Source organism: Corapipo altera, unplaced genomic scaffold (assembly GCF_003945725.1).
Source record: "Corapipo altera isolate COAL_440 unplaced genomic scaffold, ASM394572v1 1, whole genome shotgun sequence".
Lineage (NCBI taxonomy): Eukaryota > Metazoa > Chordata > Aves > Passeriformes > Pipridae > Corapipo > Corapipo altera.
Window position 1 is genome coordinate 5,605,635 of NW_020884873.1, and position 26,015 is coordinate 5,631,649.

At 39.0% G+C, this 26,015-nt stretch overlaps 1 protein-coding gene and 1 long non-coding RNA gene across 14 annotated transcripts in view; one reads left to right on the top strand and one right to left on the bottom strand.

The window, feature by feature from the left end:
- CACNA1C (calcium voltage-gated channel subunit alpha1 C) overlaps positions 1-26,015 on the bottom strand; it is a 433,754-nt gene that overhangs the window by 310,810 nt on the left and 96,929 nt on the right. The gene's annotated exons all lie outside the window — the stretch shown is intronic.
- LOC113954377 lies at positions 21,085-23,611 on the top strand. The gene is made up of 3 exons (XR_003530185.1): positions 21,085-21,243; positions 22,943-23,033; positions 23,212-23,611. It is a non-coding gene; the product is annotated as an uncharacterized LOC113954377 (long non-coding RNA).

The following is a 26,015-nucleotide window of genomic DNA, read 5'->3' on the forward strand; positions in this document are numbered from 1 at the left end:
TGGAGGAATGATGAGAGCAATTAAACAAGAGCAGCAATGGATCTCTTCCATATCCAATTGCATCTCCAAGATCTTTAACCCTTCTAGATAAACCACCTGATCAATGAAAAAGTTCACTGTCATTGGAGGAACCACAGATTCATCAGTACATGCAATATAATTAGAGCTAAATTTCAGGTTACATATCAAAAGCTATCAGGCCACAAGCTGCAAATGCTCACTACTGACACTACTGGAAAAAGCAACTGCGAGGATTGCAACATGTTACATTCATACCTTCATGAAATCTACCCTCAACCTTCAGGACAGAGAAACAACACATAAGATGAAATAAATCAGTAAGTTGAGGATACAAATACATCCCCTCATGAACTCAAATCCTGAATTCAAAATGACTGATCATGGAAGGAGATACACACGCTGGGTAAGGCTTTTTTGATATTCTGACAGCAAACGTCCATCTGAGTCAGTCAACTAAAAATACAGCTTAAAAAATGGAAGAGGTGTGACTTACTGACAAGTCTTCTCACCCACTCTTTTATAGACTCAGAACATGATAGATAGAAAATGGAAAAACATTTGGGTAAATTGTAATTAGGACTCCGCACACAAATTAGTAATAGAACAGCGAGGGAGCTCCTGCAAGGCAACAGCTCAGGTCTCAGCTGGGAAACACAATGAGGGAGGAGAGGATGAGCCAGAAGAGGCCCCACAGCAGGAGGGGACAGAAGGAGACTCCCTGGATCCTGTTTCACCTCCAGTGCCAAATGTCCTGCTACAGCGCTGATCTGAACAGAAAAGAGATCTGTTAAGAATGCCAGGAGTACAGAAGTGAAGCCTGAAGGACTAGATCTACTCAGATCCTCACACAATTATTTTAAGTATTTTTCCTTTCTTTCCTTTTTTTTTTTTGGACAACTTTCAAGGTAGCTTTTTCAAAGCCACCTGTTCTGGGACTCCAAATGTTTTAGACAACTTGAAAAATCTCCATCTTGTTGTCTGCTTTGTTTGCTTTAGCAGGCATTTCAATTGTCTCACTCAAGAAGAGGACTAATAATTTCGTTTGCTCAAAGTGACTAAAAAGCTGGCATCCACTCTCAGGTGTTCCTGCTCAACTTGAACATTTAGAAAGCTGTAAAACCAAAGAGGACACTGTTTCTAAACTATCCTGAAGGATGATGTTCTCATTCCAAATACCTAAATTAAATCTGATCTTTACATAACATATATAAGCACCAAAAGAATTTCTTGTCTGTGGATTGAAGAGGTTCCCAATTGGTTCCAATTTTCTTAAGTATTTAGGGAAAGAAACTTCTTGTTTTCCAAATAACCTATTTGGAAAAGAATACAGTCCTGGTTCCCAAATTCTAGTTTTGCAAATGAATTTAGTTCACTGAGGGTGGAATTAGGTCACTGTGATGGTGAAAACTGTTCAATGACAGCTCATGCAAGAGAACTGGAAAATTAGAATTATATGCACAGAATCTCTGCCCACACTGCACTAAAGCAGCAAAAAACAAATGTACAGAACATACTTTGCGCTAGCGGGAATCAGGACAGCAAACCAGACACGACAAATTTAAAGCAGTAGTGAAATGCATACAAGAGCAAAGGAATACAAGGAAATTTGACAAATATATAATCAGGAATACTGTGGTACGCAACAAAATTTAAAATGGTTTATATGCTTTAGAAAAGGAACCACCCTATTTGCACCCATTGATGTTTTAACATGAAGGCCGTGCACATCTGCACCTGAGCTGGCTAGTATTGGGATCAGCTGGAAGCTGTTGCATATTCTCCTTAAATCTGTCCCCTTGTGTCCAAATAAGGCTGCTTGGTAATCCCATCTGTCCGTGCACCAGGTGAGTTTGGCTTTTTTAAAGAGGACCACAGGACATATTTTATGAGTAACACCAGTGGTGCTGTGGCATGACAACAATGGCTGGAAAACATGGAGTTACTTGAGACATCAACAGTGAGCTTTCCACAATTGTTAATGGACATGGCAGGCACATGCATGGTAAGCCATGCTCTGTGTTTCCCCCCTTGAATATCAAGTGGGTTCACCCCTAAAACAAATCTTGAATGCATTTCTGGTGTTTGGTCAGCACTTTTAATTTTGGGCCAGAACTAATAAGCAACCCTTCAAATGCAGAGGCAAATGTATTCTCGGGGAATTACAGAATGACAGAATTAATTAGGTTGGAAAAGACCTCTGAGATCATCAAGTCCAACCTTCAACTGATCACTGCCTTGTCAATTAGACCATGGCACTAAGGACAACATCCAGTCCTTTCTTGAACACCTCCAGGGATGGTGACTCCCTGGGCAGTCCATTCCAATGATTAACAACCCTTTCAATGAAGACATTCTTCCTGATGTCCAGCCTGAAGGTTGCCTGGCACAGCTTGAGGACATGTCCTCTTGTCCTATTGCCAGCTGACCTCCACCTTGCTACGACCTCCTTTCACGTAGTTGTAGGGAGCGAATTAGCACTTCCCATCAGCTTTCACTTTTTAGTGGAAAAGCTTTAGATCTGTCCCAGTAAACAGAGTTGAAGAGCTGAATAAATGGGAGAACTTACATAATCATAGAATCAACAAGGCTGGAAAAGAGCTCCGAGATCATCAAGTCCAACCCTTAATATACAATCATAGAAACCCTTAATATACAATAAAAATAATATTGGCAAATATCTGAGGAAAGAAAAAAGCCTCAAGAGTAGCTACTCATTGAACTACCCACAAAAATCAATAAAATAACAGCAACTGTATTCTTCAGAAATTGTACCTACCTGCCAAGGCACAGTGGACAAAGGAATTTGAATTATATTTATAGTCTTCTAATAGGTGTTCTAGTCTGTGTTGCAAGATTTCATACCAGTAAATGTGGTTCTTCTTGCATTTATTTTTTCATACCTATCCACTCAGAATGACAAACAAGAGCCACCTCTCAGGCACTGCAGCACATAAAACATGCTGAAGGTTAAGGCTTTAATAACTGAATATTTTCAGCAATTGTCTGAAGATGTTAAAAATTATTTGAAATTTTTAAACTTTTTAATTTTTTACACCATCCATTGGAAAGAAAACTCTTTGAGTTTGATTTAATATTACTGTGAAATCTTGCAGCCTGTGGTATTGCTTCTTAGACGTGTTTCTGCTGTTTCATGTCAAGTCACATGTGACATGCTTTAGGGATTACATCTCCTATGATGGATGCTCAGTGTACAGCCAGAAAACAGGCTGTGAGTCTGTTGTAGACCAAAGCTAATCCCTGCAAGAGGAGAGAGGCAGCAGGTACCTCAGCTACTTCTGTTGTAAGGCATTAAACCAACTCAGAAAATTATCAGCAAAAAGAATATATTCTATTCAGTCCAACACCATGAAAAACTTTGTTTCGGATTAATCAGACTCAAAATTAAACACTTTGCTTGCTTTATCTTCCAAGAAAAAGAAAATACAGGTAAAATTTTTTTTTTTAAGGAAAATGTGTTTGAAAAGACAAGGTTTTTGTTCGAGTTTTTTTTCTAGATAATGTTGTAATAAATAATAATAGAAACCAAAGAAATCCTCTTTCATTTGCAAACTTCTTGAAACTGTTGCAAAACCTAATCCTCTCAAGAGATATACTGTTCCTAAACTATAAAAACAAATCACTTGTGTAATTCTCTCTAACAAATAGATTTTCTGAATTGGAAGCTGTAAGGGCAAGCATAATCAAAATTTTAGTTATATATCTCAATTTTCCAAGCTGGATCAAACACATTATATGTGCTGTCAGAAAGTTTCAGAGGTATGTCTTATCATATAACATCCCAGCAACCTTAATATGTGTTCTCAAACCATGATCTGAGAACCAAATTTAAAATACAGGGATGTGTGAGATGCCCATTGCTATATTAATACATGAGTATTAAAACAACTCTCCAATGAAATATTGCTGCTGAGACATCATAATACAAAACAAAACAGAAAGATGTCATGTATAGAAACAGAACTTAGCAACAAAAACTAAGTGGAAAAAACAGTCAAGAGATTTTGCAGAGGGCATGTTACCAAAAGCCTTTTTAACTGCTGTGGTAATAGTTGTAATAAATAGCCAAGCTCTCCTTAAAGCTGCAGAAGGGACAGACATCCCAGGAGCCCTTTGATTTGCCATTCCTTATGTATCCCACTGTGAAAACGTCCATCTAATATTTGGCTTCATGCCGCTCACCCCAAAACAAAAACCAAACAAAACCCAAACAAAATAATATATTTTCATATATATTTCTGGGTTACATCTGCCTTTTAGTTATGCATCCACAATTGCTAGTATCATAGGGGAAAAGCCTGCTATTCCTTCAGAATTCCTCTGAAAGATGGTCCTCAGAGCCATGAGAACATTTATGGGTGATTAAAGTATGCTTAGAGAATTGTTTTTCTTGGTTTAAGTTCAACTTGGATTCCATCTCAGTTCCCATTCTGAAGAAAGGACATTACAGCCCGACCACTTCAACCGAAGAAAACCCCAAATAAAGCCTGTTAGGAGTGGTTGTCTCTTTGGTTCAGACATTCTGACTTCAGTGTACTCTCAAAAACAAGTTGTGCCAGACACTCTGGGTATAAACATTTCAAAATCAATCAAATCATGGTTTATGATAGGAGTTAGAACAATATTTAGGTAACAGCATTATGGCCAGATTAAAGGTTGACTGTGCATCTAATTTTATATTGAGCAGGTGCCTTAGCTATTCTCACTTTTAGTGCTGAGGTAATAGGATCTCTTTGCTAATTAAATGTTAATATGCAACAAAGGAGAAGCACTGGAAAATAAGTCCATTTTGGGGCTTCATATAAACAGCTCTTTTCAAATACAATTAAACTGTGAGAAACCTAAAGCCTCAGCTAACGAGAGAGGTGATAAGCCAAAAAGCACACTCCAGACCCACTGTAACCTGAATGCTGGTAAATCTGATTAGCTTAATGTCCAGATGCAGACCTTCAAGCCAGTTCTGTATTTTTTTATAAACTGAGTTCTTCCCACTTCAAAGGAAGACCCTAGTGGTACAGTTCCTAGTGCAGCCTGCCCAGGGAAATCAGCATAAGCCTGGAAGCAGGAAGAGGATTTGAGAATGTAGCTCTATCATCAAGTTCCATCCCCTTTGTAGCCACGTATTTTTATTTCTCTGACTCAATTTCTCTATTTACGCTGCAGAACTTAAAATATTTCTAATATTTTTTTGCTTATTTCATAGAAATATGTCAGTGATGTAACCTGAGTGTTAAATGTTGTTAGTATAGAACTAAATAAACATTTGGTAAAATGTGGTATTGCTAATTTATATTACTAGGACAGTAACATCCAGAGTTATGACCTGAATTCAGATTCATGAGGAAAGGCACTTCATAACACCACAGAATAAGTTTCTTTATAAAGAATCAGCTCACAAAAATATGAAAACAAATGGATACAAAACCAAAAGGGAATCACAGAATTGTTTAGGTTAGAAAAGACCTTTAAGATTAAGCCCAACTGTTACCCCAGCACTGCCAAGCCCACCACTAAACCATGTCCCAGAGTGCCACATCTACAGGTCTTTTAAATACCTCTAGGCACAGTGACTCCTGGGCAGCCTGTTCCAGGGCTTGATAACCCTTTTAGTGAAAAATTTTTTTCCTAATATCCAAACTAAACCTTCCCTGGTGCTACCAAAGGCCATTTCCACTTGTCCTATCTACTTGTCCTATTGCTTATCACTTGGGAGAACAGGCAAGCCCAACCTGGCTGCAACCTCTTTTCAAGGAGTTGTAAAGAGCAATAAGGTCCCCCCTGAGCCTCTTTTTCTCCATGCTAAACAACCCCAGCTCCCTCAGCCACTCCTCATCAGATTTGTGCTGCAGACCCTTCACCAGCTCTGTTGCCCTTCTCTGGACACGCTTCACACCTCAATGACTTTCTTGTCTTGAGGGACCCAAAACTGAACACAGGATTCGAGGTGTGGCCTCATCAGTGCCGAGTACAGGGGGACAATCCCTGCCCTGATCCTGCTGGCCACATGTTTCTCATAAAAGCCAGAAAGACACCTGGCCACCTGAGCACAATGATGGCTCATGTTCAGCCAGTGTTGACCAGCACTCTCAGGTCCTTTTCTGCTGGGCAGCTTTCCAGGCACTCTGCCCCCAGCCTGTAGCAGTGCAGGGGGTTGTTGTGACCCAAGAGCACCACCTGGCCTTGTTGTACCTCATACCACTGGCCTCAGCTGTTCAGATCTCTCTGTAGAGCCTTCCTAGCCCCATCAGATCAACACTCAAACCCAACCTGGTGTTGCAAACTGACTGAAGGTGCACTCGATCCTCTCATCCAGGTCATCAGTAAAGACACGAAACAGGACTAGCCCCGACACTGAGCCCTGGGGAAGAAACATCACATGTGACTGGACACCAATGGGATTTAACTCCATCCCCCACCATGGGCCAAGCCACCCAGCCAGGTTTTTACCCAGTAAAGAGAATCCTGTGCAAGACATGAGCAGCCAGTTTCTCCAGGAGAATGTTGTGGGAAGATGGGATAAGTGAAGGCTCACCATGGCTGCGAGGAGACTTTATCGTCACGCTCATTTGGGTAAATACAAAAGAAGAGGAGACATATTTTTAAGATGTGCACTTAAATAATGAGAATAATACATCACATCTGCTTCATCTGAGACTGTTCAGATATTTGAAGATGATAAATTGAGCCATCACACCTTTGAGACATAAGAGATCATTATTGGCTTTAGAATCCTTAATGTACATAAAGATAATAGATTCAGGTGAAGAAGGCATGGCTGTGCTGAACTCAGTAGTTGTGTCACCAATTTCAACCCAAGCTATAATTTCACTCGGTGTTGTAAGGCTAGAAGAGACTTTTACAATTATTAGATCAGTGTAGGGATGAGAAGATTCCTTGTGAAACAAAACAACAATGTTTTGGAGGCACAAACCCATTCACATCTCCAATGTGCAATGAAATACTGTCTCAGAATGTGCAAGATGACCTTAAGAACACAAGCAGTAAAATATTTCTATTAACTTGTTTAGGATTCTGTTTGGAGATTAGCAATTTTCCCAGTATGGGCTCAGCTTTCAGCAACTTTTTCCATGAAAACACATGTTGCTAGCAACATAAACATGCTAAGCAACTTTAGTGAGAAGTTACACATTTCATTTTTATAATAGTGACTAATACTCCTAGCCTATAAAAACCAAAATAAAATAAAAAAGTAACTCGCTCCAACTGCAATATGTATTCTGGGATTTCATGAAATGTATTACATTTCAGAAATAAATCAAAATAGGAGGCTGAATGTGTCCTTTATTATTCATAGCTTGCTTTCTTAAAGAAATGTTGAAGCCTTATGCAGCCTTTCAGATTTATGCTCTATGAGCTGTGAAAGCTCCAGTACTCCCTGGAAGAATGATAAAATGTCAGTTAATCAGTCATCTAACAATTTTTAACTCTGAAACCATATTTCTAAGATATTTCCCATTTTTTTAACCTTATTAAAAAAAGGATCCTTTACATGTTAAAGTCTGAGATTATCTGCAAATAATCCACTTTATTTCATTAACTGCATTAATTGTTTGACCTTATCCGTATTTTAAATCTCAGTTTTCAATTATTTGTGGGTTCATAGAACTGCTCCTGCATTCCTTAAGAAAACTCAGAACCTGTGTAGCATGAAACCATTATACCATGCCATGAAACTAGAATAAGAATACAGCTTTCTCTCAACGTTTTAAAACATTTGTTAGGGATTAAATGGAGTTGTATCTGTTGTTCTGCTTAAATGTCACGAGATCAAAAGAGTTAGTTTTCTTACTGAGACCCTGCATGTAGAACATCTGCAAGAGAAAGAGACTGGGATGGTCTCGTCTTAGTCTGCATTTATTAATTTTACAAACCCAAAGTTTTAGAGATGCCCCCAAATCCAGGTTCATGAGAGGAATTGCTCTGCAAGGGAAGTGTGGTTTGGAATGCACTCTTGATGACTGCAGACTGTTACCAGGTTTGGCAGGACTCGACAGGAGTGACAACGTCTCTTCAAGGACGGCCCGTGATTCAAACAGCAAAGCTATTACAGAGGTCAGAAGTGACACACATTAGGCAGACTATGTGAGAAACTCGAAAAGGAACAGAAGAGGTTTTTGCAGTTCGCATCTGGTAGAGGCAGCACACATATCTGGAACCACGGAACTGAGGAAGGCTGGAATCAGAATATGAGACACAGTCACAGAGCTGGGTGAAGGTCACAGGCCTGCAGTAATGAGATGTCACAAACCATGGATGAGCTGTCTGGGTAGCTCTATCTGACAGCAGCTCTGACTACATAATAACCCAAGCCACAGCAAAAAACATACTTATCCTAAAAATGTCAAAGAGGAAAAACTGAAATGCTGTTAAGTCTCATAGTCCAATGATGGCTGTTTAACAGTGACACAAATTCTACTTATAGAGCATATGGCAATAACTAATTCATGGGCAGATCAAAATAAATCAAAACACAAGATATATTCAAAGCAATGCTATCAGCAAATATATTAAAATAAAACTATATAATATTCTCTCTCATTTCTCTTTTGAGAGTTTCTCTTCTTCACCTAGACAGTCACTGATAGATACATATAACAGGGCAACTGTATATCTCAGTCAGAAACTTCAGATGACTTCCAGAATACTTAGTCATTTCAAAACAGAAGTGTCCAGGGCAGTACTAAATTATACCTCCCCACTCAACCACCCACTTACACAACAGGACATCCCAGGTCCCAAATAACTAGTATTTTTCAGTGTCCTAAATCATCAGATTACAGCATCTCCATGGTCCAACCTAGTTTAAACAACATGGGGGGAAGGAGGCTCAGTGTGGGACACAAAAAACACAAGCACATATGCAAAAAGTTGGCTTCTAATAGGAGAACCAGAGCTCAAAGGGTATATAATCTCCCTCTCTGAGCTGTCATGAATAGGGTTCTAAAATCTCTGTGATAAGATTATATTTTCTGACAAAAAAGAAAAAATCCTTTAGATACACTCTGCAGATGAAAGTGGAGAAATTTTTGTTATAAGTATTGATAATATTTTAAAAATACTTTGCAATAAGAGCTGAGGCATTCAATGTTCTTTTCAAATGAATTCTCACCATTTTAAAGAAGAAATTGGATTGTCAGGATAGAAAAAAATTAGGATGGTAGGAAGAAAATCTGCAAGTCATCACTGCACAAGTGACTCACAGATTATCCTTCCATCTTTTGACTCTTTTCCATAAAATGTGGCAGAAGAAACATTGCAAAGCAGAAGAGCAGAGGTCTGAGCACAGAGCATGTCAGACAGCTGAAATTAAATGAGGGGTCAGCAGTATTTCCAGGCTGACATGCCAAAGTGCAATTTCCTTTTCCAAATTGGAGGTTAAGTGGGACAGAAGAAATTCCACAGTAACTGGAAGATGCAAAGAAGGAAATGGAAAAGAGAGCAGAGGAAAACTCATTTATGAATGATACACCCAAGCAAAAGGGTTCAGGGTAGCAAAGAGGACAGGAGATTTGTCTACAAAGAAACTTTCCTAGACCTTAATGAATGCAGTTGCTACAGAACAAAGAAGAAGGCGGACAGAAGTGAGTTATAGGCGTTATCAGATGGGAGGAGGTGGCACCTGGGGCAGCAGTTGCAAATTATTAACACAATAAGTTTTCAGGTAAAGTAAAGAAAGGTACAGGGTCACAGACAAGTTGTTTAGTTAGAGAGGGAAAAGAATCCACCTGTAGTTTGAGCAGAAGAGGTAAGAGGAGGAGGTAACATGAAGGCAAGATAGACAATTATTGTCTGCCTTTCTGCATTGTGACTGGCTAAGTGCACATGTAGGCAGCAGGTCTGGTCTTGTTGATTTCTTTCAAGACATATTATAAATCAAGTAGTAATCCCTATTACTATCTCTCTGAATTAGTATTCCCTCAGGGCATCTAAATTTCTTCTACATATTGAAGTAATTTTGCTCATTGCTTGCTCTCCAACAAGTTACTGGCTGGAGCATTTTGTAACTGCCAGCATTTTGACAGAGCATGAGCATTTAATTCTATGCTATCCTTACCCTAGAGATTGAACTTCTCACCAGCCTGCAACACATTGGCCAAGGACTCATCAGGACAGCAAGAAAAAAAAGTGTCATAAGGCCCATGTAGAGAGAATGTTCCAGTTCACTGTATTACATGAACACAGTCTGGAAGGGCCACTTTCCACTTTGTTGGAGCATTGTTGGCCAGAGACACACAAAGCTGTAGCTTCCATAAGAATCTTGCTTGAAGCTTTAGGTCAAGTCTCACCAAACTCACTTAGCATTGAGTTTGTCAGTAACAATGGGGAAAAGAACAGAATTTGTGTGCTTTTTAAGAATTAAATCCATGTTTATGTTCCCAGTGAGAGAAGTGAAGACAGGAAAGGTATAGTCAGTTCTTTGGGAGGGGAATAAAAGCATGCTTGGATTTCAAAGAATGAGACCTCAAGAGTCCACGTATGCAGTTTAGCAGACAGAATCTACCTTACCTCTCCAAGTGAAGCAGCGAGGGATTTATAAGTGGATTCCAACAGAGCAGAACTAGGCAGGCATAAAGAGAAATTACATGCCTGTATCCTAGCAAGAGGAAGCTGATGTTGCACATCAAAAAAGTGCTTTTTAGCAATGTCATTTACAGGTCATTTGTGTACGGCTGCCCCTTACTTTTTTGTAAATCATCAGTAATTTTGGGGCAATTACATGTGCCTCCACTCTCTGGCCAATGAGAACCCTATTTATTTTAGGTGACAAAACTGAACTACAAGTGTTCCCAACATGCTTTACAAAGTTAGTATTTCTTCACATTTCTCTTGCATAGGAAGATTGCTGCATGTTTATAATAGGATTTTCAAACAGCTGACTCAAAAGGCCTCCCTTAGCAGACAACAGCAAACAACCACTGATTTTTCTGAAAGCAGCAAATTCTCCCCAGTACTGTAGGTTCCCCACAACTAAAGCTGTCAACCAGAAAAACATTCCATCTGTGTGCAGGGCTCTGACCCTTCTTCATTTCTTTCATTTGGTTAGCCAAGCTTCATCATTGAAATGACCTAATTTCAGGCACTTTTGTTTGAAAATTTGGGAAAGTGTGACTTACCTGAAGTCATGGAGCAAGTTAATTAGGATACCAATTTCTGTGTTCCTCACACTTCTTGCACTGGACTGCCTTCCTCCAAACAGAACAAAATACATTTTCCTCTCTATTGCTTTAAGACTCTAGTGCTCAAATGGAAGATATTCACTACTGATAAACAGCATATCGAAACTGCCACAGGAAAAAAAAAAATCTTCCATTTTGTTTTGTAGGCTCGAGTCAGTGTAACAGTACAAGCCACTTATCCTTTAATCTTCTTTTCATAGTAGCAGAACACTCAGAAACATATTATCCTGAATTTCCTTTTGCAGGCTCAGTAGCAGCAGGCTCCCATTAAACCAGGCTGCCTTTTCTTCACGCTGTAACTGTACTTACACCAAGGACAAGATGGGAGCATCTGTGTTTCAATCCTGAACGACCTTCCAGAGCAGGAGTGCTGGCAATTACCTGTTACCACTACAAGCACTCCCACTAGGAAGGCATGTTAACGTTTTCTATGTAATTCAATTCTGTTTCATAGTGGGAGCTAAGATCTGTTCTTTACCTGCAGAGCTGGAAGCATGGCAGTCTATTGTCCTATGACAATATTTCCCTTTTTGATTCCGTAGCACACCTTGTTTTCAAGTGCAGCTCTAGAACACAGGACAATGTCCCATCAGTTTGAGGCAGAAAGCAGAATGAGAAAGAGAATGGCTGGTGATAGTTTTATGACAACACTGAAAACCCACTGGTTCAAAACCTGCTTTCTTTGACTATGTCTACATAAGAAATTTTTCTAACACAGCAGAAGAGGATCAGTAGGTCAGCGGAGCTGATGCTCAGGGCCCTACATCTCCCCCATATGAAGTTCTGCTGTTACTTCAGATGAAATTTAATCTTGTTTTCCTGGATCAAAGCATCCCCACTATGTATGTGACGTAAAGTGCTCTAGCAGATTGATCCTTTGTTCAGACCCCCATGCTCCCTTTAGGACTTTAAATCCTCTGGATACGTAGGCAGATCAGAGCTTTTGGTTGCAGTTGTTCTGAGAAGAATTTATTTAATATGAACCAAAACCATGCAAGAGAAATGTACCAAGAGGTGGCAAGTGGGGACAATCAGAGGATACATTTCAAAACTGCACTAATTCTCTGTACCAAAATGCTAACATGAAGCCATCTTTCATTTTGGCTATAATGGGATACTTCAAAATGAACAAACAGCACTGAACTAAATACTTAAATAATGGGAATAACTTTGGATTGGTATTGGAACAGAGAAAGGCATAGAGCTACAGAGAGAGGGACTAGGCCTGAGCATTGTGAGAACTAGGTGGATTGATTCATATCACATGGAAAACCTGGAGCCCATCACTTAATTTTAAAGTATAGTTCACTTATTTTGTCTGTCGCAGTGTAGACAGTGAACTCAGACTTTTTTTCATCTGAAAAAGTACTATCTGAGCAGGTGCATACAAAATTTTACAAATATATGTCCTGAATCATTTTATGATCAGCAAAGAAGTACTTCTATGACCTGAAAGTCTACCCAACTGTTATAATCCCCTGAATATGATAATGGGAATATTATTTTCCCAGTCTGAGATCCAGCAGTTCTCAATCCTGCTGGTTTTCCAACTTGTTCTTTTCCAGCCCAACAAAGCCATAATATTTGCTAAGGGCATTCAACCCTGATGGGCTAAGGACACTGTGGTATGTAAGAGCTAAATTATTTGGCTTAGTCTTGGAAGTGATTTGTGGTCATGGGAATTACTAGCTGCCAAAATATTTTAAAAGAGATGTCTGCACAAAAAAAAGAATATCTATCAAAAATATTCTTGTTTGAAAAAGCCTTTTTACCCTCAGAGATATTCCATTATTTCTTATAAGAAGTAACTACAGTGACAAGGTGAACTTGCACTTGTTAAAAAATGAGGTCAAGTTGGCCCTTTATTTGTATATTGATTTATTTTTATATTTATTTGTATTCTAGTCAAGACTCCTGCTATCATATTTTGTGAATGGACAAAAGCTTATGTAAATGGTATTTTTATACTTTCCAAAGATTGGCAGTTTCTGCAGGATGGGGAAAATGTAATTCAGTTAATACAGTGCTTAACACATCCCTTCATAGACTGAAACACTTCAACAGAAAATTAGACCATTTAAAAAATCTTTTAAAATTAGCTCACATGTAGTAATGTCATTAAAGAGTCTCCTGGAGGTGTTAATGCAAGTTTCTTTTTGAGTGGGGTGATGACATGAATTCTGTGTGTGAAAGCCCAGCATAAAGCTTGAGTTTGTGCACTTCTTCAGCTCTAATACGAGTGTTTTAAGTGGGGTGGGTGGGATACACAAGCCTTAGGTTGTCTGTGAACACTGGCTGAGGAAATTCTATAAGTCAGAATTCCACTTCTGTTTGAACTCATCAAATTACCTGCAAAAGCCTGGAAAAAAATATTTTCAAAAAGGGCTTAACTTCATCTCAGGTTGGCAGTTTTGCCATAACAAAGTCTGCACTCAGTACAACACATCTGAGTCCTTCTCTTCATAGGGCACAACCAAATCACTAAGCAAAGGACAACATGGAAAATATAACAGTTTGAAAACCATTTTTACAGAAACACTACATGGAAATTTACACTAAAGACTGTAACATGACCTTCCAAGAAGGAGGAGAGAGAGGTGAAATAGCAGAGTACCAAACTGTAAAAGAATATGTAATGCTTTGGTTCCAGATGAGATTCTCTAAGTTCTCTGGTCTACATCAAATGCAAAAAGAGCTTAAGATCTCTAGAAGTTAAAAAATCTACTTGCCGAAATTATACCTTTCAAGTGAAATACAGAGATTTAAAAATAATTTAAGGCAGACAAATCCATTCAAAAGTGCAGTCAGAAAGTGCCCTGAAAAGAGAAGCACAGAACAAAATATGCAAGACTACAAGGAAGAAAATTTACTAATACAAATCCATAATTCTGATTCAAACAGATCCAGATATATAGTACAACTTACTGTATTTTGGAGCAGAGGATGCAAAGACAGGTATTACTTACTGCAGACATGAGAAAAATTAGAAGGAACTATACAACTCCTAACACCATTTTAAAACTAAAATTCAGTAAATTTAAAAGAAACTGAATTTCTGAAGTGACCTGTACTTTCTCTTACTCTTTCTATACTAAACTTAAAAAATTATTTCATCACACGGGGAGGCCAAAGGACAAGCTGAGTTGGATAACTTTATCAACTACATTTGGAACAGTGAAAGTGCATTGGTGTCCAAAATGCCCTTCAGTCGGAATGGGAGTCTCATTCCTTGCCCCAGAAAGAGCACTGCATGCCTTGAATGTTGGTGGGTTTCTTGGGGTTTGGGTTTTTATGCTCCTCTAATGCTGCAAATGATCATCATTCCTGGGAAAAGGTATTAGACTCAAGGAATCAACAGCTTGATTCAGGGTGGCAAATCCAACCACACCCTCCCTGAGTTCTTGCTCCTAATTCTTACCAAGTAACTGAAAATTAAATGTAAAGGAGGTAAGAGAAACAGATCCCTGGCATTGAATTAATTCATTATTTGTTCATCTAAAAACCATTACACCTCCTCTTCTTTACCTTTCCCAGCACCGTAGGAAGACTTTTTTTTTTTTTAATATTAAAGATGAGACTCAAAGCAGTACCACCAACAGACAGCACATTCCAGATGTGGCAAACACATGTACAGTGTAGTAACCATCTTATAAATGTCAAAGATAATTTGTGTTGGTTTCAGATATGTATTGGGCATATTTTTTATTCTTGTCCCTGCTTGGGGTTTTTGTCTGAGTGCAGCAGGTGCATACTAACTATGGATAAAGTATGTCCAAGCCATTATGCCAAAGCAGCAGCTTATTACAGCTTTCATTTCACTGCTTTTGTTATTACTTGTGGTGATAAAAGAAAAGCCAGTGAAATGGCACAAGTCATGCTCTAGGAGGCTCCTGTACATTTTAACATCTGCAGGGGTTAGGAGGACACATGTGGAAGGACAAAGGCTGTTTACAAGTTGCTGGGATCACAAATTCCCACTGAGATTCCAATTTTCAACACCGTTAGACAGACAAACCCTGTTTTTCAGAAAGGAGCTTAAATTGCCAGGTCAAACAGGTGCCAAAGCAGAAGCTGGGCCAAAAAATATAAGCTTGTCACAAAAATGTCCTCATGTGCTAACTCTCCCAGAGGAGTGCTTGTTAGTTTGTGTGAGCACATACCTTTTGAGAGCAGAGTGAACAGGAACGTTTATTTTTGGAGTCTTGAAAGGGCTCCATATCCCTTCCTATTTTTCTGTTTCCTGATCAAACATTTGCCTTTGTCCTAAGAGAAGTAGTGGGATGTCCTTACTGAACCAAAAAATGTATTTGAAATTTCTTAGAAACTTCCATGGTTTGGAGAAACAAAACCAGCTACAGAGTCTGTGATGTTTACACAAGGCATTGTTCGTGCTCCCTCCACGTCATTTCTACATTGTGTTTAAATATAAGTGAACTTTTATAATATCATAAGGCAGAGATGGAACCTGAATACGTGGTTTCCCCTTTCTCCCATCTGGAAGCTCCATGCAAGCCTCCAGAAACCTTTTCCAATGAAGATGTAAATTAAGATAGGCAAAAGTAAAACAAAATTTATGACAAGGAAACATGTGGCTGTTATACCCTCCCATCAATTTTTGTTTTTAGCAATGGGGAGAGATGAGTTCCTGCTCAGATATCTGCATAAAGACAAGGCCAAGTATAAAGCTGTGTATTCCACTGCTTCGGTGGCCTGAGCACACTGATTCTTGGAAATGATTGTGTTCTCATTTTAATAAGTTCTTATTGAACCTTATTGTTACATGTGTGTAGAATTAAACCCTTAAAGCTGGGAAAGCACACAGAGTACCCAGCCCAAGGAACTATTTTATCACTTACTGAGAGGGGCATGTTTTTGATTCTGAAACAGTCCATAGATGCAGAACTCCAAATATCACAGAAGAGGTGGCAGCCAGGCACTGGCACTTGAGACATAAGATAAAATGGACCAAATTCCAGAGCATTTTATCCTTTGGCACCAGAATAATCAGTTTTTCAACATAACATAAGAGGATAAGACAGATTCACAGAGCTGTGTTAGCCATCCAACAAGAATATTGCTTATAATGACATTGTCTTTAATTGGCTCTTAATGTGTGTGTTACACCATTGCTTTCTGTTGAACAGAACCCAAATCTTTTATGGGTGTGCAATGGCCCTTTCAAATCCATCGATATGAGAGAGACTCTCATTTGACTCGTGTGGTTTGTGCTGTTGGAACAGCAGCTGATTTTACTGCCAGATGTTCTCAGCCTTCACCAAGAAGTTCTGACTGGCCACAACAGGCAACACTATGAAGATGGGGGAGGAGTGATGTGGTGAAAAACTTTGTTTAATGCCTTCAGGTCCCCCACCAGCAGCTGCCCTCTGGTTATATGTGTAACTATGGAGAGTTCCATAGGAAACTAGAAAGCACAGGTAAGTGATACAAGGGAGGAACTCACAGCAACATTGGAGAAGGGAAATAGCAGGAGACAGTGAAGCTACACTGTGGATCTTGTATCTTAATTCAGATATTTTTGTGATAGATAGAAAGCAAACTTCTCCTTAGAGCTAAAGAAATGCTTGCTGGGTTTTTCAGCTTAGGTATAGCTAAAACCACTTTTTTTTAAGCTTGATGTGGAACAACTTCTTTCTTCCCCCCCCCCCCCAGCAAAATTAAAAGCTGGAAGCTTATTTCAAGTTGGATGACATCTTTCCTATTATTTTATATATATAAATAGATACAATCTGTTTCCAGGAGAATTACGTATCTAGACTTAAATTATTTTGAATTACATAAAATTGAAAATATTTACCAAATTCAGCACAAATACATTTTCCAGTAGTTTTAATGCAGATTGTTTTGGGCTGCTATTGCCCCATCTTTCAATAATTTATTTCATTTACTCTTTCCTCTGGTGAGCTTAGATTTGGAAAAATCTAAGCCCCTACCACAGCTCACACATGTAGTAGAGACATGTTTGTGAACGTAGTTTAAAGGCTCTTGATTAGTTCCCTCTGTAGAACTCTGGTCCCTCATTCCGCTAAAAACTACATGATTTCAAAGATCCACTACAAAAATCCATGGATATGACACCACTTTCAACGGAGCTAAATTAAAGCTTTCAAATGGAAGTTTTTTGTACAGCATCCTTTCATTGAGTGAACATTTATCCACCAAAGCTGAGGCACGACAATATATCTACTTAATATTGTCCAAAAGATTGACAGAAAGGCAATGCTTAGTGAAAATTTTATTTCTCTGAAACAAAAATTATAACTTCAAAATGAAATTTCCTGGCTTGATTTAGACAGAAGCCTCAGACTTCAGCTAAAAGAAAAAAAAAATTGATAAAAAAAAGAATACATTATTTGGATATTGGTTGAAACTTTGATTTTAGTCAGTGTGATTGTTTTTAGAAAACATTTTCTTTGTAATTATAATTATATTTTTCACTTTTGGAAAGAGGAAATTCAAATGTCTTTTTATTATCTTTTATCAGTTAACTTCCCTGTAAGGAACAGAAACTTTAATATAAGAGAAAAAGAAAAACCCAGAAGGAACTTTCAAACTTTCTTTCATCATCAGAAGGATGCAAACTGGATAAGAGAAAGTAATTAATTTTTACAGCTTTAAAATTTTCCCCTAGATTTTTTTCAATGTCCAAGTCTGAGGAGTATGTAACTAAGCATCCCTTCCACAAGATCCTTAACCTTAATTTTCTACTTCCTTTCATTTTCTCTGTTTCTTAGTCAAAAAGAGTATTTGGTAGCCAAGAAGAAAAAGGAGAAACCCCATAAATAGTCCTGGGTTTTATACTTGTATGCAATTAGAATTTCCATTTGAACCAAAGGAATAAAATAATTTCACTTGTAGTCTTTCAAATAAAACAAATTATAGTCTGTCAAAAAAAACAACAAAACAAAACAAAAAAACTGAACCAATCTACCATTTAAAATATTCTAAAGGCAGAAAAAGCTGAAAACTTCAGAAAATTAAAATTGATAGCTAAGATTACTTCTTTCTGAAGCATTACCACCAACTTTTTCATCAGATTTGACCAATCAGTTTAATCATTCTGCTCCTTACTCTTAAAACAAAAGTAATAATATTGTTTTGCCTAACAAGGATGATACAGCTTTCAGTATTAAAGACAGTGAAGTGCTTGAGGAGGTCTGTTTTGAAGTCAAAATGCTGGACATCATAGATAATTTGAAGAAGTGCAAAGCAGTGCCATCTTCATTAAAAGGAGGACTAAGAAAAAATATTTGTATTGCTCTGCTACGTGTTTTCATAACCAGGTTTCCGAAAAGAAGCTTCTGACTCATATTTAAATATTTAGAAAGGTGGTGTGGTTTTAAAAAGCACTGATTTCAGTAGCTCCCCACCTGGGACGATAAAAGATGTAGAAGCCTAATTTTCATCACACTTTTAAACTTTACTTAAGGCCTGGTCCTAGATTTTCTTCTAATTATATCACTTGAATTTTCTATCATCCGAGTATCTCAAATATTTGACTTTGCACAGAACTACATTCAAGCAAACATTCAAGCATCAGTTAGTCTTTTCCCCCTCTCTGGGCATAACACTCAGCACTGCTCTGTGGCTTCCATGCAGGGGATGAGAAGCATCATCTGCCCTTAACTCCTCACCTCACACTCCGCTCTCAGGAATGTTCAGAGATCAAAGGCACAGCCTGAGCATCACTCCCAACTCTCACTGGATAGAGAGCAAAGCCTCCATGCAGATAACAGGATTGGTGCCAGGAGAAAAAAAGAACTCTCCTTCATCAGGCAGTGCCACCACCTTTCCATAATGACCTATTTCTTATGCAGGATGCCAACTGGCAGCATATATCACCTGTCAGGCCCCACGGCACCAAGGACACAACCCTTCACTTGCAGCTGGAAGCTGAACGCACTGAGGAGCCTGAGCAGAGGAAGGGCTTTGCTACAAGGTAAAAGAAAGTTTTCTTGCTCATCGGCTGTGCCATGGTGAAATGTTCCCTGGAAACAGATCAGAGACATTCCAGGCATTCCTGCGCCATCACTGAAGCTGGGTCTGCTCACTATGCACAGGCCTTGGACTAAAGGTGGGTGGCAGAGGAGAAAACACCACGAGCTTGATTTATTATTTCTTACAAAGAAAATAGCACTACAGCACCGAGATTAAGAGAATGTTCAGCATAAACAATCTGAGGAGGAATGCAAAATGCGTGGATGATTATCCCAAAATGGAGACTCTGCCTAAGCCATTTTAGGTGCTTCTGGATTTCAAAATAGCTCAGGAGGGCTGAAGTCTAAATCTGAATTTTTCTTGAGATAGGATTGTGGGAACTGAGCCTCTGTGAGTAAGGGATACCCCAGTAAAATCTGAGAAGGGGAAAACTCAGGGCCTTATCCAGAGCTGAATTTTAAAGAAGGTTTCTATATTTTTCTGTTCCTTATTTTTGCACTGAATTTCAATAGCAATTGCCTTTCTGAAAAATCAAAGGAAGATGAGGACAGATGAAACTAAAATAAATACAGAGTTCTTGCTTGTTTGTGAAAAGTACACAGATAGCTGACGGCAGAATCTGTACCTAAATTATTGGAACCTCTAAGTTTTAATTAATGCTGTCACAGGATCCATGCTCAAGCAAAGCAAAAACTACTGGAGGATTTGAGGACTGTGACCGATATCCAACCACGTATTCACTCAGCAACAGAGACAGCAAATGCAGCTCTGCATAATGAAGCATCTCAATGTCCCAACATCAATATGATGCACTGTCACACCATCCTGTAAAAAAGCAAAAGCTAATCAATTCACAGAGAGTATTAAGAGAACTGATTTGGAAAGCTCACAGTAAATGCTTTGGGACAGATTCTCTATCACCAAACTGCTCTTCCACTGAGAACAGTATTTAAACAAGGAAACCACCAGCAGGCAGAGAACTGCCCTGGCCAGCATCCAGCCAGCCAGGGGTCTCTGCTGCAGCAAGCAGAGGGGGAGAAAATAATTGCAGCCTGCTGTATGTCACACAGTGTGTGAGCCCTGGTAAATCACAGCTAACAGCGTCAAGCCAGAGCAGCCGGGGAGCTGCTGCACTCCCCACCAAGGTTGCCACCAAGAGTCAGGGACATAGAGAATATATCAGAGTATCATCCAACTTGGGAGAAGGATGGAAGAAGCAGGAGTGGAGAGAGAAAGCCCACAAACACACCAGAGAAGGCTGGGCCCGAAGGATGGAGGACAGAGGAGTTTCTGATTTAACTTGAGCCCTTGAGCAGAGATCTGCGGACAGGCACCCAGCACACAGTTCACACACAGGTTGCTTTTTAAACCACTGGTCTGAATAAATTAACCTGAACTGCTTTTCATATCCCACATTATCTGCCAACAGCCTGCTCTCCTTTTTTCCTTATCCTGAACTGCTCCAGGCATCTTTGGAGTAGGACTGCATATTGTCAGGGGCACGACTGCCCCTAGGAAGACGTAGGTGAAGTTTTTTCCCTTTGAATTCCAAAGCCTGGGAAGTAGGATGCAGAACAGAGAGCAACTGTGATCTTACACTGCCATAATACAGTTGCATCTAGGAAGGGACAAAACCTGCACAGATCACTCACAGGTTACAGGACACAGTCATGGAAAACAAATGGAGAGTCAGTGCTTCCTACTATCTCTCCATAACAATGAAGTTGATCTGAATGTTTCACATCAGGCCTAGTTCAGTAAACTTATTTTTCATTCACAATCCATTCAAAACATTCCTCTCAAACCATTCTCAACAAGTACACACAGCTGGTCCAAAGGGCACTTTCCAGACAGATCTCACTACGTACAACTTCATCATACAAGATTTCGACACAGCCAGTTACTGGCAACAGACTGAGCAGAAAGTCTGTTGCTGCCACTAATCTCAGTCAACAGCTTTTTTAACACCAGGGAAAAATTTTGCAGGGAAGGTCAATATCCAAGGTCTTACGGAATTGCTGACCAGAAGCTGCCCACCTAAATGAAAATGGTAAGCAAATCTGACAACTATTTTCAGACTACCTAGAAACTAGGTTTGAATTCATGGGAGATTTGATTTGCATGGCCTAGATGATCTGTTTGCAGTCTAAGAGGTTCTCAGAATCCAACACTGAAAAAATTAATCATCTGTTTTCTTTGAGCATTTCTTTAGGATTTACTATAGGGAGCTAACTTTACTTGCTGGAAGAAGCCTTTAATATCAAAGCACTTCAGAAACTGAGGAAGTGTCCAGATTTATTTTTGGAGGAGAACCAAGGGACAGAATGAAAAATCAGGAAAGCAGAGTAAAAAGAGAAACAGAGAAACAGGACTGTTTCTGTTCTGAACATTCCTTAGATTCACATGTCCTCTGCCAGCCATCATCCAGGTATGTGTCAAACCCAGTTCTCGTGGACTGTACACCTACAGAGGCAGAAATGAGCAGATGATGTATCTGGTGAACAGAAGCTTGGCAGCAAAGAGAATGGAAGAGTATTAAGTTCAGAAAGTTAGACTTCATTAGGAGGCAAGACCATCTTTACCTTACCTGAGTGTGAGGATTGAATCTCCCCAGCAGCCCTCATGAGAATGATATTAAGAATGTGGCCCAAGTGCCACATTTTAAATATGAGCATGGAGTGACATTCTGAAGGTGCAGCTTGAAAACAGGACTTAACTTCATTCTTCTTGCTAAGCACATTTCACTCTTCTTTCCATTTTTCATGTACAAACAGGGGAAATATTTCTGAGAGCTGATACTCAAACATGAAGCACTGCAGGAGGGAATAAAACCTCTTAAAATCAACTGGAAAATATACTTATTTTGTTAAGAGAAATTAAGAAGCTTTTGACCCAGAAAGGTCTTGAACAATACTTGTAAAAGGAATTTGGGATTTGAGATTTGTCACAATCACAGATGATGGAAAAGATTGTGTTGATTTCTTCATCCTTATCTTTAGATATTGTTCTTGGTATTTTTAGACTCTTCAGTATTCAGCAGCAAAACCTTCTTTCCACTTTATCCTTGGCCTCACTTTTATGTATGTTAGAGCTTTTCACCTGCAACTAACTTGAAAGAGATCTTAGAATTCTTCCTTTTCCTTTTAAACATTGTGTCCACTCTTTATAGATCAAATCCTGTTCCTACTGAAAATATGGAATAAATCTCAATAATGCCAGTAGGATTAGCCACAGGGCCCATGAAGGGGGGGGATCTGAAGAAAATGCTGATAGGTCTTTATTGGAAAGACAAAAAGAGAAATGCACAAGACAGATGAGCTGGTAAATCACTGTTAAATCCCCCCCAACGTCTGTGAATCTTTTGATTCGATCATATTGTTTTCACTGTTCCATTAGTAGTACCTCGAGGTGAATGAGGTAGGAATAGGCCATTTCCAAATGGAGACTATCCAAATTAAAAAAATAAAGTACTGCAAGAATTATTAGTGCATTAGTTCTACAATTTGGCTACATTTGAAACATTCTGTGGTTGTAATTAGGGACCACTTTTCAGTAGCAGGATCTTTGTATCGGATCTCTGCCTCTCCTAAAAAGCCCCATACATTCAGAGTGCATTTTTTAGCCTCATACCCCAGCTGAATTTCCACCTAGGGAATTATTTCTTAACTGTCTGATATGCCAGAAATGTCTCCTCTAAAATTATTCTGTTACTGTGGGCACTTTAAAATAATTGCTCTATTTCACTACAGAGGGAACTTCACATGGATTTGTTTGTTTGCCAAACAGAAGAACCCAACTTCTGCAAACAGTGGTTAGGACAAGAAATTCATCGGGTGAGATGTGGATGCGTGTCGATCACACTGCACTGCCTTGGATTATACAGGCCTGGGAATTGGAGTGAAGGAAGGGGGCAGAGGGGAGGGGAAAAAAAAAATCTTTGGATATATTTTGATGTGAATGAGAAGGGCTGAACAATGTTTTGCTGCCTCTCCACTGCATCTTGCTCCATATCACACAGCAGTCTGGGATGGTGAGCATCTGCAATCCTGTGATTACAGAACTTGGAGACCACTTGCTTGGGGCCCTGATGAGGAGGAGAAATGTGGACAGGACTGAGAAAGAAAAAAGTACGCCGTAAATTTCCCAGCTGATCCGTTGGATTGGCACACAAACTGCCTGGAAAGGTTGTGGCAGAGCCATTGGCATGAATACAAAACAGAATGTTTACTTTAATAGGAAAAAAAAAATTCAACAGCCAGAAAAGAAGTGATGCAGCTGTATTGTTCTACCCATTAAATTACATTAACAGCAATTCAAAAGGTGCACTCCAGGCCTTTGCTGGCACCAAGCTCTTTTATTCATTAATCTTCTTAATGTAGCCAATGAACTTTAGAATTAAAGAATATGTTGTGGGTTCTGTGGTTCCTTGACTTATTATTTTCCAGCTCCATTCAGCTCTTTAGCTGATCACTATATAAAAACATACAAAAACACTACATATAAAAACATAGGTAATGACTATAACAAAAACATCTAAAAACACTACTGAAAAACTCTTTGATGGGAGTGGAAGGTGTCGGATTGCAAAAGAAATTAACTTATACACCAAAATTATGTTCCTGATTTATAAGAATGAGAAATCAAGAGGCTGGAAATACCCTGGGTTTCTTTGACAGACAACGAGCAGGTTTGACTACTGGAAGGAGAAGGGAAAAAAGCATACCTCGTATCAAAATCCTGCTACGAGTGCAAGCACATACGTTAAACCCAAAGTTGTTTTTTTTCATGGGAAAAAAAGAAAAAGAGGGAGTAAGAAGATCAAAACAAAAACACCGCCTCAAACCTACTCTAACCTACATATTCACACACTTTCTCACATAGATGCTCTTATTCCCATCTACCCCAGCAAGCCTCCATCTACCCACCAAAACACTATCTTCATCACCACTGCTAGCACATACGCACCAACACTCACATAAACTCACTTTCTCACCCACGTATACGTCAGTAATCCACGGTCTGTCGGTCTGTCACTACACCTCAGCCATGATACAATGACATTACAGGAGCCAGAGGACAGAGAAATGTTTGTTCAATCTCACAGTAACAAAGTCCAGCAAACTGACTGTAGTTATTCACATTAGAGGGCTTGCACAGCAATCAGATCCCACATCATCCATGTTCACCCCGTGTGACCAGATAATGACAGCACCCACATCCTTCATCACCTGCACTAAAAGCCAACTTTTCTGGCCATCAGTGAAAAGGGAAGTAGAGGAGAGCCAAGGCACTGAGTTCCCTTAATCGATATCTGTCTTACTACAGCCTGTAAACAGTTTCCAGTAGATCCAACCTTGCTTCAACCAACACAGGAATGACAAGGCTCTTCAAAAACACAAAAACAGGTCAAGCTAAAAATGCTCCCAGCTCTGAACTTTATTGCAGTCAGTGGGAGTCTGGCTGAAGCAAGTTTGGCCTTTGAACTGCAGAGAAAATGTATTTGCATTGCATTAAACTAAGCCCAGCTTTTTTTTTTTTTTTCCTAAGTTACTAGTAGGAGACTTATAAGCAAAAGGACACCAATAGAGAAAAATACTATATTGAGAAAATATGATGCTTAGGAGAACAAGCAAGCATTACAATTGTTGGCATTATGTATTTTTGGTAGACTATAGGTTAAGCAGAGGAAAGAATAATCATCCTGAGGTATTTGTGTTTCATGTAATAATGCCTTAATGATTCAATTAGCATTGATTCTTCAGCTGCAACAATATTTTCTGACTGATCTAGTAATTTAGCTCTCACTGTTGATTGATACAATTCCTATGAGTAATAAAGCAGTTTGAAAGAAATTTATTTAATAATTCACAAATCACTTTAAAGAAGATTTTTATTGCTTCTGCCACAAGTAATCCCTAAGATTTCAGGAAGTGAGATATTCCATCGAACAGTCTGGCATTTGTAATAGTGAGTCTTACTACTGAGTTTTCCCACATGGCATGGCTGTGATAACTCTATCTTAGAATACTTACTAGCCTTTAGGTGGAGAAGACTGAGATAAGGATGAGTAATCAGAAGATGAACATAAATTGCATATGATGTGCACAGATCACTTGGAAACAACACAGGCAACTTGTGCAAACTCAATGCATAAAATCTGGGTTTGAATCTCAGCCAGAAATCTCATTAGCTATAAGGATATCTTAATATTAAGTGTCATTGGAAATTAGAGCAGATCTCCACAGAGAAAGTTACAGCTGTTACTGAAGGTGGTCAGAGGGAGATACTTAAGCTGGATGACAAAGGGAAATTTCTTCTAGTATGGAAATGGTAGTATATAAATGAATCATAACATCCTCCTAAGTGTTTTGGGGAAAAACATCTGTTTCAGAACTTCTGCAGCAGAGACTTAACCAGTAACAGCTTCACGGTCTTCATGATGATTCCTTCTGTAGTAACAAAAATACATATACAAGGAAAATTTTATTAGCCTTTCCAAATAGCATCCTCCACATGATTTGTGTTTGTCCATGCTCTACAGAGCCTCATAAATATCCACGCTGATAAGTAGATCCTGTCCAAATGAAATGTTCTTTTAATGGGTTTGTATGTGTCTCTTTGTGCATGTATTTATACACACTCCTTATCTCATGATGGCTCCCTAGGCAAACTCCCTCATTCTGCTTTATTAATTGGCTAGTATTTCCTGGGGAAAGCAGACAGTTCAGGAACACACGGATTTTTCTTTAAGTCATATTGTTTGACATTTATTTTCAACTCAGTGGGGAGCAATCCAACTAAAAAGACAATGTGAGGGGGGGA